A 16,784-nucleotide genomic window follows, 5' to 3' on the forward strand; every position below is an offset into this window, starting at 1 on the left:
ATGAAACAGAGGAATCCCAGCCTGCACAGGAGTCCCCGCCCCCAGGGCCGGCTGAACTGGGGCAAGGCCTAGAGGCTGAAGAGCTTGCACCTGTGGCAGTGCAGCAGGAGCTGGCCCCAGGTGAAGTCCTCCTGGCCCCAGAGGAGCCTGATGACTCAGTGGCCACAGGTGAGCCTCCTCCAGGGCCCAGTAACCCTTCGGCCTCTCCTGATCTGCAGAGGCTTAGGGCAGAGAGGCGAAGGGAACTAGTTGCCCCCAGGAGGAGTGCTCGCCTTAAGGCCAAGGTAGGCGGGGCTCCTGGGGGTCGGGACCGCCCCTGACCTTAGAAGAGGATAAAAGCCCACTCATCCCGGCCCCAGGTTGCGGGAGCAACGTCGTTGTTGGCTTCGGACCTTCCTGTGATCCTGATCCTTGCTCGGCCTCCTGTTCCTGACTAACCGGTACTCCTGATCCCTGCTCGGCTTCCTGTTCCTGACTATCCAGTACTCCTGTTCCCTGCTCGGCCTCCTGTTCCCGACCATCCGGTATTCCTGTTCCCTGCTCAGCCTTCTGTTCCAGCGTTCCTGTTCCCCGCCCGTCTCTCTGCATCGGACCTCGCCCCGCTTCGTGTGGACTCTGCTACATTCACGGTACCTTACCCCCGGGGCCAGCACAGTCCCTCTACCCCCCTGGGTCTCTTCCTTCCGGGATTCTTCTGACGCTGACCCCCCGGACCCTCCTGTCTCCTTGCGCCGGGCTTTAGGACCTGGCTCCCTTTCCGGGCTGCTTACTGCGCCGCCTTCCTGTGCATTTGAACTTGGCGTGCGCGCCCAACCTTCCACTTTCCGCTTAACCGTTTCTTCGCTCCCCGATGGAGGTGTGGCCACTCCTGACTCGCGCCCTCCCTCCTGTGGTGAGCTGCCGGCGCTTCCCCCCTGGCTCCCTTCCTCTTCCCTGCTCTCTGGCGGTGACGCTGGTCCCGATTTCCAACTGCTCTCCTCTGAGTCCCCTCTGGCTCTATCTTCCTGGGGTGCCCCCCTAGACTCCCCCCTTGCCCTGGCCACTGGTGCTCCTTTCTGTGAATCCTCTGATTCACTGGAAAGACTCGGAGATCTCGGGTCGTCGTCATCACTCATCTTTTCTTCTGCCTCCTCCCCTTCGCTCTCTGTTTCCTCCCTTGCCCTTGCCTCTGCTCCTAAACCCCTGACATCCATCCCCCCCTCGAAGCCCCCCATTCCCCCCTCCCCTCCTTCCGGTGCTGGAGCTGGGTGCTGCTGTGTCAAAGGGACGAACGTCGGATATCGTTCGCTTCCCGTGGCGGGCCTCCATCTGAAGTCTCCCGGGTCTTCCTCCCTGCTCTCGTCGACGACGGTCACCTCCGCTTCCATCTCTGTGCTGCCGTGCTCGAAACCAGGGTCGTCCCCGAAAACGTCCATGTCCGTCTCTCCCTCACTTCCTCCTGGCGGCGTTGCTCGTCCTGGGCATTCCAGCCACTTTCTGCGGAACTGCTCCTCTGGTCTATCGTCCCACCAATACGAGGGTTCTGAGGCAGATCCCGAGGGTGACCCCTCCGGGGAACGGACGTCTCGTGTCGGGTCCTCGTCCGAGTCGAACCCCCGGAACGTGCTGGCCGAAAGCGTGGGCGTGAAAAGCCAGTCGTCGAAAAAGTCTGCTGGCATTGGTCTATGTGGGAAGAGGGCATGAAACTCGTCTTTGAGCAGAGGTTCGTCCAAGGCGTAGCCCGGCACCCAGCTGTTCGCACTGGCCGGGGTGCCCTCCTTGGCGAGAAAGTATTCTACCCCCTCTTCCCCCCATCTGGAGTCCAAAATCTCCGTGACTTCGTTGATGCGCTCCTTCTGTGCCACTCCCGCGTGCCCTGTTCTGTCTCTGACCGGACTCGGCGCCGTTCCGGGTTCCTGGAACCTGTGCGGTGCCTTGTAGGGAGTGAGCACCGATCTGTGGAACACCGGATGCATTCTGGAACCCTCCGGAAGTGCCAGTCTGAAAGCTACCGGGTTGACCTGCTCTTCGACTTGGTAGGGCCCCAGTTGTTTATGCCCTAGTTTCTTCTTGGCCAACGACCTGGCCGGCACTGCGTGGGCTGCTAACCAGACCCAGTCTCCCACGTGGAGCTCTTCGCCAACCCTTCTGTGTTTGTCCGCTTGTACCTTGTATGCGTGCTTGGCCAGCTCCAGGTGGCGTCTCAGCTGATCGTGGACTTCCTGCAGCTCCGACGCGAACGCATCTGCTGTCTGCGGCTCCCCCTCCCCCATCCTTTCCAGTCCCGGGAAGGTTCTGGGGTGCCTCCCGTTGTTGGCGAAGAACGGCGTGACCCCCGTGGACACGTGCTTCGTGTTGTTGTAGGCGAACTCGGCAAGCGGCAGGTAATCCACCCACGTCGCAGGCTGTTGATTTGCATAACATCTCAGGTACTGCTGCATGATGGCATTGACCCGCTCCGCTTGCCCGTTGGTCTGCGGGTGTCTCGCCGACGCCAGGTTGATCTTGACGTTCAGGAAGCCCATCAGCTTCTGCCAGAAATTCGAGATGAACTGCCGCCCCCGGTCGGACAGAATAGACCGTGGCAGACCGTGAACCTTGAACACGTGGTCTATGAACAGTTTGGCGGTTTGCTCCGCCGTGGCCACCTTAGCACACGGAATGAAATGCGCCATCTTGGAAAACAGGTCCACCACCACCAGCACTGCCGTCTTGCCCCTCGAGCTGGGCAGATCCGTGACAAAGTCCAGGGCCACCCTTTCCCAAGGTTCGACCGGAGTTTGCAGCGGTTCCAACAGTCCGGCCGGCGGTCTGTGCACTGGCTTGGCCCTCTGGCAGGTGTCACACCTCGCCACGTAGTCTGCGACCTCCCCTCTCATTCCAGGCCACCAGAAATCCCTGGCGACTAATTCCACCGTCTTCTCCTTGCCAAAGTGCCCGGCAGTGGGCGTGTCGTGCAGCTGCTGCAGCACCTTGGCGCGAAGGTCGTCTCCCGGCACGTAGATGGCCCCTTTACGGATGAGCAATCCATCTCTTAGCTGGAAACCGTCGGCCGCTGCCATGCCCCTTTGCACCTCTGCCATCTTTGCTTGCGCGAAGGAGTCATCCTGCAACGCTCGTCGCACCGCCTCCAGGTCCACGGTTGCCGCGGCGCACGCCCACACTGTTGGTGCGAAGATGTGCATGGCGGCCGCTGGCGTTGCGTCCTCCAGATACTGTGGCTTACGGGAGAGAGCGTCCGCCATGATGTTAGTGTCCCCCGGGACATACTCTATGCGGAAGTCGAAGTTCGCAAAGAACTCAGCCCAACGTATCTGCCTCTGGTTTAGGAACTGTGCCGTGCGCCAGTGCTCCAGATTCTTGTGGTCCGTGCAAACCTGCACCGTGTGCTTGGCGCCGATCAGGAAGTGCCTCCACGCTTTGAACGCTGCATGAATGGCCAGCAACTCCCTGTCCCAGATGGTGTAGTTCTGCTCGGACTTGCTGAGCTTCCTGGAGTAAAACGCTCCCGGTCGCCACACCCCCTGCGGGTCCTTCTGCAGCAGGACCGCCCCCACGGCTCTGTCCGAGGCGTCTGTCTCCACCCTCATCGGCCTGCTGGGGTTGACATGAAGCAGCTGCTCTTCCGACGCGAAGAGACGCTTGAGTGCCTGAAAGGACTGCTCCGCCTGCTCTGTCCAAATGAACTTCTTTTTCTTGGAGCTAAGCGTGTCCGTGATGGCCGCTGTCTGCATAGCGAAGCCCTTGATAAACTTGCGATAGAAGTTCACAAAGCCGACAAACCGTTGGACCTCCTTCCGGTTGCGTGGGCTCTTCCAATCCAACACCGCTCGAACCTTGGCGCTGTCCATGGCGAGCCCCTTGTCAGACAGCTTGTAGCCCAGAAAATCCACCTCCGTCACGTCAAATTGGCACTTCTCCAGCTTGGCGTAGAGCCTATGTTGCTTTAGCCTGCTCAGCACTTCCTTGACGTGTCCGTCATGCTCCTGCTGCGATTCCGAAAAGATCAGGATGTCATCTAAGAAACAGACGCACGTCTTGTAGAGAAGTCCCGCCAACACATGATGCATGAAAGCTTGAAAAACGTGGGAGCCATTTTGCAATCCAAAAGGCATAACTCTATATTCGTAGGTACCCAGTGGCGTGAACATGGCTGTCTTCCACTCATCTCCTTCCCGCATACGAATGAGGTTGTACGCCCCTCGCAGGTCTAACTTGGTGAACACTTTTCCCTTCCGCACCTTCGCTAGGAGGTCGTCGATCCGGGGCATGGGGAAGTCCGATGGCTTGGTCCCATTGTTTAAAATGCGATAGTCCACTACCAGTCTTTTTTGGGGCGTGTCCCGCTTTTTAACAAAGAATACAGGACTGCCCCCCGCTGCCTTGGACTCTCGGATGAAACCGCGCTCCAAATTATGATCTATGAACTCTTTGAGTTCTTGCAGTTCGTCCTCTGACATGGAATACAGTTTCCCTTTAGGCAGCACCGCCCCCGGCAGCAGGTCAATTTTGCAGTCATATGGTCTGTGAGGGGGTAGCCTGTCTGCCTCCTTCTCGCAGAAAACTTCCAAAAATTCTGCGTACTTGTGGGGAATCGCTTGCAGCGTGCCTAGCAGCAGCTGTGACTCCTCTTCCTCTCCTTCCTGCCGGGGCACGATGCAGTGTTCAGCACAAAAGGAAGAGCCGAAGGTCAGCTGCCTCTGGTACCAAGCCAGCGTTGGGCTGTGCTTGTCCAGCCAACTCATTCCCAATACAATGGGCGTATCCGATAGTTGAGTGACATTGAAGCTGATGATTTCTTTGTGATTCCCAAGTCGCATCACCATTGGTGGCGTCTGCTTCACCACTTGCCCCCCGAGCAGCTCCCTGCCATCCACCATGACAACCTGCAGGGGCAGTGTGGCCGGCAGCAACTGTATAGCGTGTTTGTCGACAAAGTCCTGCCCTATAAAGTCCGCATTGCTGCCTGAGTCAATGGTGATTGGCACGTCCATGGTGATTCCATTGGGCAGCTGGAGAGATGCGGTGAGCCTCACTACTGGTTTGGGCGGGAGGGGGTTCACGGGCTGTAAAATCTCTGGGGACTGCGTCACTAACACGTCTGGCTGGGCCCCAGGGCCTCTTCCTCCAGCCAGACTGCGTCGTTTCCCTGCTGTGGTCCTCCTTGCTGCGTTGCTGCAGTCACCATTGCTGAGGCTGCAGTGAGCTTGTGGAGCCTCTGGGGACACTCTTTCGCCATATGCCCTGGCTCCTCACAGACGTAACACTTCCTGTTCCCTCTAGGAGGCTTCGCTTTCACTGCTGCCGGTGCTAGGGCTCTGGTTGCTGACTGAGCCCTTGCACCTCCAACCTCCATAGGTTCCGCTCCTCCTCCTGGCGGAGGCGTGGATTGCGCACGCGCTGCTTCTCTGGGAAGGAAGGAGGAGCCCCTGGCTGGTTCGCGCCCTCCACGCCCTTCGTCCCTGCTCCACGGACGTTCTTCCAGCCGCACCCCCACTGCCAGTGCCCTCTGAACGACCTCCTGGGTGGTCCGGGGTCTCTCCCCCCTCGCGATCTCATCTTTAATCGAGCTGTGCAACCCCTCCCAAAAGAGGTCTCTTACAGGGGCCGAATCTCTGTCCCATTCCAGGGCACTGACCAAAGCGAAAAAGCGGGCATGGTACTGCCTCACGCTGGCCCTCCCTTGCCTTAGTCCATGCACCTCCTTCCGGGCAAGATCCACGTCAATGCTTGATAAAAAACACCCATCCATCGCTTTAATAAAGGCATCCGCATTTTGGAGCGCCGGATCCTTATCTCTCCACAAATTGCGCAGCCATGCTTTAGCATCCCCATGCAAATGGGACATGATGAATCCCACTTTCTCTTGCTCATCTCTAAAGTCTTTATTCAGCAGTTGCAGCACGCACAGTACGTCTGCTCTAAAGTTGGGATACTGTTGCAGGTTCCCATCGAAGTGAGAGACCAGACCGCCTGTTCGTCTCGCCAACCCAATTCCCTCCTGCCTGGGTGTCAGTTGCCCTTGCTTTGTAAGCACGTCTAACCTGACCTGGAGATCCCTGCAGGCGGCAGCTGCCTCCTCCTCTCTCTTCCTGGATGTGAGAGCCGCTGCATTCAGTTGTGACACTGCTTCTCTGAGTTCCGCTATCTGCTGCTCAGCCGTCATGTCGGCTGCCGTTCGTGAGCTCGCTGGTAGGCACCTGCTTCTCTCCCCTCCTCGAGGCTGTAGATGCCCACAATTTAGAGACGGAGCTTACTGTCAGAGCTGCTTGAAGATCCTAGCTCACAGAGGATCACGCTAGCCAGCGATCATTAAGTAAAAGTCTTTATTGAGTTACAGTTTCCATTCTCAAGCTGCTGCGTGCAACTCTACGTCTAGTAGCTAGATCGGCGAAGCTCCGTCTGAGTCTCCGCCCCGTGTGCACCAACTTAATATCCTAGCCCGGCTCCACCTTTTCCGCCTGACTGTCCTCCACTGGGTCCCTCTACCCCCCTGGGTCTCTTCCTTCCGGGATTCTTCTGACGCTGACCCCCCGGACCCTCCTGTCTCCTTGCGCCGGGCTTTAGGACCTGGCTCCCTTTCCGGGCTGCTTACTGCGCCACCTTCCTGTGCATTTGAACTTGGCGCGCGCGCCCAACCTTCCACTTTCCACTTAACCGTTTCTTCGCTCCCCGATGGAGGTGTGGCCACTCCTGACTCGTGCCCTCCCTCCTGTGGTGAGCTGCCAGCGCTTGCCCCCTGGCTCCCTTCCTCTTCCCTGCTCTCTGGCGGTGACGCTGGTCCCGATTTCCAACTGCTCTCCTCTGAGTCCCCTCTGGCTCTATCTTCCTGGGGTGCCCCCCTAGACTCCCCCCTTGCCCTGGCCACTGGTGCTCCTTTCTGTGAATCCTCTGATTCACTGGAAAGACTCGGAGATCTCGGGTCGTCGTCATCACTCATCTTTTCTTCTGCCTCCTCCCCTTCGCTCTCTGTTTCCTCCCTTGCCCTTGCCTCTGCTCCTAAACCCCTGACAGTTATAATAATAATAATAATTTATTATTTATACCCCGCCCATCTGGCTGGGCCTCCCCAGCCACTCTGGGCGGCTTCCATAAAAACCAAAAATACAATAAAATATCACACGTTAAAAACTTCCCTGAACAGGGCTGCCTTAAGATGTCTCCTGAATGTCAGGTAGTTGTTTATCGCCTTGGCATCTGCTGGAAGGGTGTTCCACAGGGCGGGCACCACCACCGAGAAGGCCCTCTGCCTGGTTCCCTGTAGCTTTGCTTCTCGCAATGAGGGAACCGCCAGAAGGCCCTCGGCGCTGGACCTCAGTGTCTGGGCTGAATGCTGGGGGTGGAGACGCTCCTTCAGGTATACTGGACCGAGGCCGTTTAGGGCTTTAAAGGTCAGCACCAACACTTTGAATTGTGCTCGGAAACGTACTGGGAGCCGATGCAGGTCTTTCAAGACCGGTGTTATATGGTCTCGGCGGCCGCTCCCAGTCACCAGTCTAGCTGCCGCATTCTGGATTAGTTGTAGTTTCTGAGTCACCTTCAAAGGTAGCCCCACGTAGAGTGCATTGCAGTAGTCCAAGCGGGAGATAACCAGAGCATGCACCACTCTGGCGAGACAGTCTGTGGGCAGGGAGGGTCTCAGCCTACATACCAGATGGAGCTGGTAAACAGCTGCCCTGGACACAGATTTGACCTGTGCCTTCATGGACAGCTGTGAGTCCAAAATGACTCCCAGGCTGCGCACCTGGTCCTTCAGGGGCACAGTGACCCCATTCAGGACCAGGGAATCCTCCACACCTGCCCGCCTCCTGTCCCCCAAAAACAGTACTTCTGTCTTGTCAGGATTCAACCTCAATCTGTTAGCCGCCATCCATCCTCCAACAACCTCCAGGCACTCACACAGGACCTTCACCGCCTTCACTGGTTCTGATTTAAAAGAGAGGTAGAGCTGGGTATCATCTGCATACTGATGAACACCCAGCCCAAACCCCCTGATGATCTCTCCCAGCGGCTGCATGTAAATGTTGAAAAGCATGGGGGAGAGGACGGAACCCTGAGGCACCCCACAAGTGAGAGCCCAGGGGTCTGAACACTCACCCCCCTCCACCACTTTCTGAACACGGCCCAGGAGGAAGGAGCGGAACCACTGTATGATAGTGCCTCCAGCTCCCAGCCCCTCAAGACGGTCCAGAAGGATGCTATGGTCGATGGTATCAAACGCCGCTGAGAGATCCAGCAGAACTAGGAAACAGCTCTCACCTTTGTCCCTAGCCCACCGGAGATCATCAACCACTGCGACTAAGGCAGTTTCAGTCCCATGATGAGGCCTGAATCCCGACTGGAAGGGATCCAAATGGTCTGCTTCTTCCAGGCGTGCCTGGAGTTGTTCGGCAAAGGTTTTAACCTTCAAAACCCTATAAGGCCTAGGACCCTCGTACCTACGGGACCGCCTCTCCTGGTATGCCCCGCGGAGAAACTTACGGTCTTCAAATAAAAACATCTTGAAGGTCCCAGGCCTCAGAGAAGTTAGGCTGGCCTCAACCAGAGCCTGGGCATTTTCGGCCATGGCCCCGATCTGGTGGAACGCTCTGTCCCAAGAGACTAGGGCCCTGTGGGACTTGACATCTTTCCGCAGGACCTGCAAGACGGAGCTGTTCCACCAGGCCTTTGGCCAAGGCACAGTCTGACCCCCTCTCTCCTTCTGTAATCTTCATAGAACTCTAGCCCAATGGTTGCCAGTGGCCTGAATTAATTTTACAATGAATGATTTTAGAGTGTTGTTTATGTTATACTTTTATACTGTTTTATTGTTGTTAGCCGCCCTGAGCCCGGCTTCGGCTGGGGAGGGCGGAATATAAATAAAATTTATTATTATTATTATTATTATTATTATTATTATTGATTTAGGACGGTGGATGGCCAAGAAAGGCAACAGCGCTGCAGAAACTCAAGGCCCCGTTCAGTGTGTTTCCTGACCCAACGTTACACGGCATCTTAAAATAAAACAGAGCCTGCACATCTGCAGGAACTGAAGCCTTTCATCCTCTGTGGCCCAGGCAGGGAATCTGCTGAAATCACCAAATAAGCAGAAAATGACAACATGTGACCATGAACCCTTCCAGGTGTGGTGCAGCCTCAAGGTCCAGGATCGAACCCGCAGCATCTCCACGTGCCTCTTGCTGCGCTCCTCTGCCCTGCTAGCTCTAGGGTCCAGCAAGCGCCAAGAGGGAGGAGGGGGGAGAGAAGCACAGTTGGTACATTCCACGTCCCCCTGTTTCGACAAGGGACCCGAGTGCGCCTTCGGTCTCTATGCCAGGCCTTGGAAGCCTGTCTGGGCTACGACGGGTTTCTGAAGAAATCAAGGAATGGCGCGGTCTGGCCTGCTCTTCTCTGCCTCTCTCCCCCCGCTCCAGCAAGCAATGGTTAGGCCCGGGGCGGAGGCCTATAAGAAGCGGCCGGAAGTCCCTTTCTCCCGCGCGCGAGGGAAGCGGCGGTTGAGGGAGACGCTGAGGGCAGAAAAGCGCGGGAAGAGGGGCTGGAGCGAACCAAGTGAGTCAGGCGGGGGGGGGAGCGAAGGGAGCCGGATTCCCACAGCCTCCGCCGGCTCGTCTCTCCCTCGGAAGAATCCCGGGCCCCCCACTCCGCGGAGATGGTATGTCCCGGCTTTTAAAGGCGCCGCTGAGGGGGAAGAAAGCGCCTCCTTCGAAGGCCTCGGTCGGCGGAGAAGCGCAGTAACGCCGAGGGACGAGAAATACAGAAGCCCGGCGGTGAGAAGTCAAGGCCCCGCCGCGCGCCCCGTTTCCCTTCCCCTGAGGGAGCCCGTCCTCTCGCGAGAATGGGCCTCTTCGCGCGTGGTGTGGGGGGGGGCGCCTCGGGTTCGCGCCCGGCCGGCCTCGCGAGGAGGCGCTGTTGGTTGGGCTGGACGGGGCAGGCCAGCAACCACCACCCGTCACTCTTCCATAGGGAGCAGGGGTATTTTGCAAACGCAGCCATGGTTTTTTTCCCTAGAGAGGAAAGAGTGGAGGTAATTATTATTATTATTATTATTATTATTATTATTATTATTATTTATTATTATTATTTATACCCTGCCTATCTGGCTGGGCTTCCCCAGCCACTCTGGGCAGCTCCTAATCAAGTATTAAAAACAATACAGCGTTAAATATTAAGAACTTCCCTGAACAGGGCTGCCTTCAGATGTCTTTTAAAGATAGGATAGCTGCTTATTTCCTTCACATCTGGTGGGAGGGTGTTCCACAGGGAGGGAGCCACCACCGAAAAGGCCCTCTGCCTGGTTCCCTGTAACTTGGCTTCTTGCAGTGAGGGAACTGCCAGAAGGCCCTCGGAGCTGGACCTCAGCGTCCGGGCAGAACGATGGGGGTGGAGACGTTCCTTCAGGTATGCAGGATGAGGTTTTGTGAGAAAGAAGCCATAGCGCAGGCCCCTTACAAACAGCCAGGCTTATTAAAATGCAGTATGCTGAGCTGCAGGAAATGCTAGTTCCTGTGCACATTTCCTCCTTCCCCTGCGCATAATGTATCCAGCTCCCTAATGTAGGTAAGCTGTGTATATGCATGCAGGTTCAGGTCTTTCCCTGCTTGCTTGGTTCCGGTTCCTTTGAGTCATCTTGCCTTCAGTGTTGCCCGTTCATTTTGGTTGCTAATGAACGTGGTGTCAGAGAAGGCATAAATCAAATCCCCCCCCCCCCCTTGCAGCTTTTTCCTATGCTAGGAATGGTTCCTAGTGGGTTTGCTGTATGTGGGACATCTCTAGGTTTGTCTGCCTGTGGCTCCTTGAAAGTCGTTTGTGTAGCTTCTTACTGTGCATTTTACGTTTTTTGAAAGCTCCTTCCATGATTGCAGATTCAGGTAGGTAGCCGTGTTGGTCTGAAGCGGTGGAAGTAAAAACTAAAATAAAAAATTGTCCAGTAGCACCTTATACCAGAACAAACTTAGTTGGTCTATAAAGTGCTACTGAGCAATTTTTTATTTTAAAAGCTCCTGTCTGTATGAAGACTTAACGCTTCAGCTTACTGAAGGCACTATTTACACAATCTGGGTAACAAAGAGCAAAGGACCAAACGACATGATACAATTAACAATTGCCCGAATGCTTTTTTAAAAAAGTAAATTGGCGCAGACACCTGAGCAGTGGATAAGGGGGGGGGTCCCCCACAATGCAGGGGCATAATGTGTAGTTTGCTCCAAAGACTAATCTCATGCCAGTGCTTAGTTAAATCAGCCTCTTTTCAAACTTCAAAATTACTGGGTTGTTATCCCTGGCATATTCCATATGTTTACTTGGACACACTGTTGTACAGACAACACTTTCTCTGATTCAAGGAACGTGTGGGAAAGAACTGGTGTATTATATGCCCTTCCCTAGCAGTTTCACTCTTCCTTGCAACCACATGGGTTGGTGTACTGCAGGGGTCCTCAAACTATGACTGTGGGCCAGATCTGGCCCACCAGGATCCTGAACCCAGCCTGCCCAGCAATTGCAGAACCCACCGCTGTCTAACGGGTCTATGGCAAAAGGACGTACAGTGGTACCTCAGGTTACAGACGCTTCAGGTTACAGACTCCGCTAACCCAGAATTAGTACCTCGGGTTAAGAACTTTGCTTCAGGGTGAGAACAGAAATCGTGCTTTGGCAGCGCGGCAGCAGCTAGAGGCCCCATTAGCTAAAGTGGTGCTTCAGGTTAAGAACCGACCTGCGGAACGAATTAAATACTTAACCCGAGGTACCACTGTATGGCGTCCCGTGCGCGACCTCTGCATCTGGTGTCTATTGATACCACAAGTGGTTGGTTGGTTGCGGGGAGGGGGGGCGGTGCGCATGCAAGAGAGGGATGATGTGATCCTGTGCACATGCAGCAGGCAGGCCAGCACTTTTGCATTCTCTCTAGTCCATGGCTGAGAGTTCCTTCAGCTGCACTGCACGAGGTGAGCAACTCAGGTGAGGCAGCTGTGTGGGGAAGGTTGGCCGCCCCCCACTTTCCCTTTTCAGCCATTGCACTCTGAGGTGGAACAGGGAAGTGCCCATTTTGGACCTGGGGAGCCTCGTTCCGCCGCCCCTCAGGATTGAGATGGGCAGCAGCTGAGGCGTCTCTCCTCCAGCCTCCCTGGTTGGGGGTCAGCCATGACTAGGTTTTGAAATGGGCTCCCATGTATTTAATGTGCATTATCACTAACATTGCAAGATATGTTTGGAAATAGATCCATCACGTTTGAAATAATGAAAATACAGCATGAGCACTGACAATTTGCATTATTGCTCAGCGCTGACATTTTTTATTTTAGTCATTACTCCTGTTACATTGTTTTTGTAGCTCTATTTATTGGTTTGTTTACTAATAGCAATTTTCAATCCCCAGGAAATCATTATGTCAAAAAAAGAAGAACTGATTCTGAAATATTGAAACTGAAATATGGATTGACAACTCAGCAAAATACTTTTGTGAAGCAAGAGCAGCGAAATAAATCATCATTGCGAGCAAGTTTTTAAGTTGCCAAGCTCGTAGCATGCACTGGCAGACCCTTCGAAGAGGGAGAATTTGTTAAAGAATGCATTATTTTTGCTTCCAAAGAGATGCGTCCAGAGAAGACTGATTTATTTGGTACATTGAGTCTTTCAGGATGTATAGGTACATGTAGGATTGACGAAATGAGGGGAAATTTGCATCAACATTGGCAAAACTCAAAAAACCCTTTATTTTTCATTGGTACATGACGAAAGCACTGATGTTCATGATTCTGCACAACTAATTTTCATTTGTGGGACAAATGATAATTTTGAAGTCACAGAGGAGTTTGCTGCATTGCAAGGCATCAAGGGAACAACAGGAGAGGATATCTTTGAAAAAGTTTGCCAAACTGTGTGATTTGGAGCTGGACTGGGCTAAGCTTGCCAGTGTGACAACTGATGGTGCTCCTAGCATGATGGGGTTTATGAGAGGAGAGGTTGCACACATTAACCAAGAGATGGACAAACACAACTATTCACATGCAATAGCCATGCACTGCCTCATCCACCAACCAGCACTCTGTTGTAAAAAACCACTGAAGTTGGACTCTGTCATGAAAACTGTCGTCTCTTGTGTTAACTTCATGAGAGCTTATGCACTAAACCACAGTTAGTTTCAGGAATTTCTGTCTCAGTTAAATGTTGATCATGAAGATATTCCATACCACACAGAAGTCCTTTGGCTGAGTAAAGGGAGAGTTTTGAAACGCTTTTATTACTTGTTTCTGATTTTATGCTTATGAAAAACAAAGACGTACTAGAGCTCAAAGATAATAATAATAATAAATTTTATGTATACCCTGTAGGTACGAGGGTCCTAGGCCGTAGAGGGCTTTAAAGGTTAAAACCAGCACCATACACCTGGGTCTCTACTCCACCGGGAGCCAGTGCAGCTGGAAAAGCACTGGGTGAATGTGATCCTGCGGCAAGGACCCCGTAAGGAGCCTCACTGTGGCATTCTGCTCCCGCTGGAGTTTCTGGGTCAGCGCCAAGGGCAGCCTACCATAAAGCGAGTTACAATAATCAAGCCTGAATGTAACCGTCGCATGGATCACTGTGGTCAGATCAGGGTGAGAAAGGTAAGGGACCAACTGCTTAGCGCGGCAGAGATGGGAAAATGCCACCTTTCCTATGGCTGCAACCTGCGCCTCCATGGAAAGGGAGGCATTGAAGGTTACACCCAAGTTCTTGACAGAAGGCGCTGGCACTAATTGAGCCCCCGCAAGAGATGGGATTTGGCCCCCCAACCCCAAGTCACCCCGACTCAGCCGGAGGACTTCTGTCTTTGAAGGATTTAACTTCAACCGGTTCCCATGCAACCACCCAGCCACAGCTTCCAAGCATCTGGTCAGTGTGTCTGGGGCCGAGTCAGGGCAGCTGTCCATCAAGAGATAAAGCTGGGTGTCATCAGCATATTGATGACAACCCAGCCCAAAGCTCCGGACAATCTGGGCAAGGGGGTGCATAAAGATATTAAAAAGCATTGAGGAAAGGATTGCGCCCTGTTGGACTGCACACACCAAGGAGTGCTGCAGCAACAACTCCCTCCCTAGCGGCACCCTCTGTCCCCGACCTGAGAGAAAGGAGCGTAACCATTTTCGAACTGTGCCCTGAATCCCCATGTTGGCAGAATGGAAATGGCACCTTGCCTTTCTGACAGACATAACAGAGCTACTGAACAGTTTCCAGTGTTCAGCTTCAAGGAAAGGGGAATCTCATCTGTGATATGTTTTCACTTGTGAAAGCGTTTCAAGCAAAATTAGACCTCTTTAAACAAGTGAAGGAGGAAAACTTCTGCCATCTCCCCACGAAACGTGTGGATTTACTGGAAATGTTGCAAAAGGAGTTTCAAATTCGATTTAAAGAGCTTCACACCCATAAGCAGGGCATACAGCTTTCCCGGAACCCATTTTCTGTTGACTTTGAAACTGCTGATCCAATTTGCGAAATGGAATTGATCGAACTACAGAATTGTGACTCTCTGAAAGACGCATTCAAATCAAGCAGGCTCACTAATTTCTGTGCATCTCTCCCCTCTGAGACATATCTGACTCTCAGGAATCATGCACTCAAATTTACAACCATCTTTGGGCGCACCTATGTCTGTGAACAGACTTTTTCCCGAATGAAACATCTAAAATCCCCAACCGGACCCAGACTAACTGATGGACGCTTGCAGCACCTGCTATGACTAGCAGTGACAAAAATGGAACCGGACACTATCTCATTAGCCAAAAGCAGGCCCATAATTTCCATTGAAATATAAGTTTATGTTGATTAAAATTGTTCTTCATTTTATATTTTGTATTTTTCCTGTTTTTAGTGCACTACAAATAAGATATGTGCAGTGTGCATAGGAATTCGTTCATTTTTTAAAACTATAGTCTGGCCCTCAATAGTGTCTCAGGGACAGTGAACTGGCCCCCTGTTTAAAAAGTTTGAGGATCCCTGCTCTGTCTTTTGCTTACCTGTCTTAAGGGTGTATTTGTGTATAAATAGGGTGAGCCTGTGACCTGGTTTCAGGAATTGAAATTCCAAAAGGAAATGCAAATAGGCATCAAAATGCGAGAAGCACCCCGAGACATTGGCACTCAAAATGTCCTGATGGATAAGTTGCAAACCATACACTCAAATTTCTCCTTTTTCTATTACATTTCTCCCACTTTTTGTGGGGGTGGGGGTTTCGACAACGGCTGGGTGAAAAGTGTACTTTCTTCAGGGCAGTATAAGAAATTGAAGTCCCCAAAAATAAATGCAGGAACCTAAGTGCATTATCACACGTCCCCAAGCACCAAAACATGACATCCCCTTTAAAGTTTAAAATGACCATATTTTTCCTTTGCAAGAGCGGCCCCTAGGGGAGCTCCTGCTGCTACTGCAGCCTTACAAAATGCTGCTTGCTGACACCTTATCCGTCAGCCAGCAACGGGTCAATTATTACTCCATTTCCAGCTTGTGTCTAAATGAAGTGTTTGCTGAATCTAGAAGACCCTCTCTCTCTCCTGGGAGGCAGGAACTCCTCGATGGATCACCTGTCTGACAGGTGCTTGCCAAAAATAGAGCAGACTTGCAAAGCAGGAATGAATGGGGTGGCAATCATTCTCTGGGGCCACAGTACTTTTGCCATTCCTGAAGGATGTACTAGAAAGGACCATTATCAAGGATCCTAATGGACAGGTGGGAAGTCAGGCCCTTGAATTTTGCTGGCCAATTCCTCCCTCCTTGACATTTTGTTATGCTTTGGGGTGGCCTTTCTGCCAAATATGGGGGAGGGGTACTTTCTGAGGTTTTAAAAGGTGTTACACACCTTTGTGGGCAGGGAGACACTGCTACCAGACCAATAAAGATCAATAGTTTGTGTCCTTTTCAGGTTTATACATTTCCTTAATTTTACAATCATTTTAACATTTCAAAACTTGACTTCCTTCGTTGTAAATTATCTGTATTTGTATTTTAAACCAATAAAGATTTACCATGGGGTGGGGAATCAAAACTTCCCCCTCTTTCTGCAGTTCCTTAAAACTATTATTATTATATTATATCTTCTGCATATGCAAATTCATTTAATTTGCTCACCTATTTTAAATATATATACTCTTCTCAAACTGCTGGTCATTACAACAATCCTGCTAATGTATTTATCTGTTTGCAATTTATCTGTAAATATTCAATAAACCATTTCCATTCTTCTATAAAAAGTTTCTTATCTTGATTTCTTATTCTTTCATATTCCATAAGTTTTTGTATCCATTCTTCCTTTGTGGGGACTTCCATGTATGTCTGTCTCCGACCGACAGCTGACCTTGATGGACGCAAATTCCCTTGAATGGGGATATGGGTTGTAAAAGCCAGCCAGAAGTTTCTTACTACAGAGGGTCTCTCTTCTCTTGTCGCTGGAAGTAGGAACCCTGTTGCGGCACCTGGGAGACCCCCGCCCCATGGGAAGAAGGCTCAGAGCCCCCCAGGGAGTGGGATGGTGATGAGTGGCCAGAGGGGAAAGACAGGGAAGAGGAGGTGTTGGAAGCAGAAAGGGTGACGGGGCTTAGTGAGCAGGGGGAGTCTATGGCAGAAAATAATAATTTATTACTTATACCCCACCCATCTGCCTGCCCCCCCCCAGCAACTCTGGGCAGCTCCCAACAGAATATAAAAAACGCTAAAACGTCAAACATAAAAGACTTCCATAAAAAGGGCTGCCTTCAGATGTCTTTTAAAGAACTGAAGGAAGCAGTGGTGCGTCCACTCTTAAAGAAAACTTCATTAGATCCCTTAGACCTATC

At 52.4% G+C, this 16,784-nt stretch overlaps 2 long non-coding RNA genes across 3 annotated transcripts; one reads left to right on the forward strand and one right to left on the reverse strand.

Moving 5' to 3' along the window:
* Nucleotides 1–10,151: 10,151 nt before the first annotated feature.
* Nucleotides 10,152–14,802, forward strand: LOC310692255. 2 transcript variants are annotated; one of them, XR_014518684.1, is made up of 2 exons: nucleotides 10,152–10,847; nucleotides 12,356–14,802. It is a non-coding gene; the product is annotated as an uncharacterized lncRNA (long non-coding RNA). The 2 variants fall into 2 exon arrangements; XR_014518685.1 differs by having other exon boundaries at nucleotides 10,152–10,536.
* LOC310692260 lies at nucleotides 10,958–16,536 on the reverse strand. The gene is made up of 2 exons (XR_014518690.1): nucleotides 15,131–16,536; nucleotides 10,958–15,094 (listed from the first exon to the last, which is right to left on the reverse strand). It is a non-coding gene; the product is annotated as an uncharacterized lncRNA (long non-coding RNA).
* Nucleotides 16,537–16,784: the final 248 nt, after the last annotated feature.

The sequence above is a fragment of the Podarcis liolepis genome, assembly GCF_965112155.1.
Source record: "Podarcis liolepis genome assembly, chromosome: 13".
In the NCBI taxonomy this organism is placed as follows: Eukaryota; Metazoa; Chordata; class Lepidosauria; order Squamata; family Lacertidae; genus Podarcis; species Podarcis liolepis.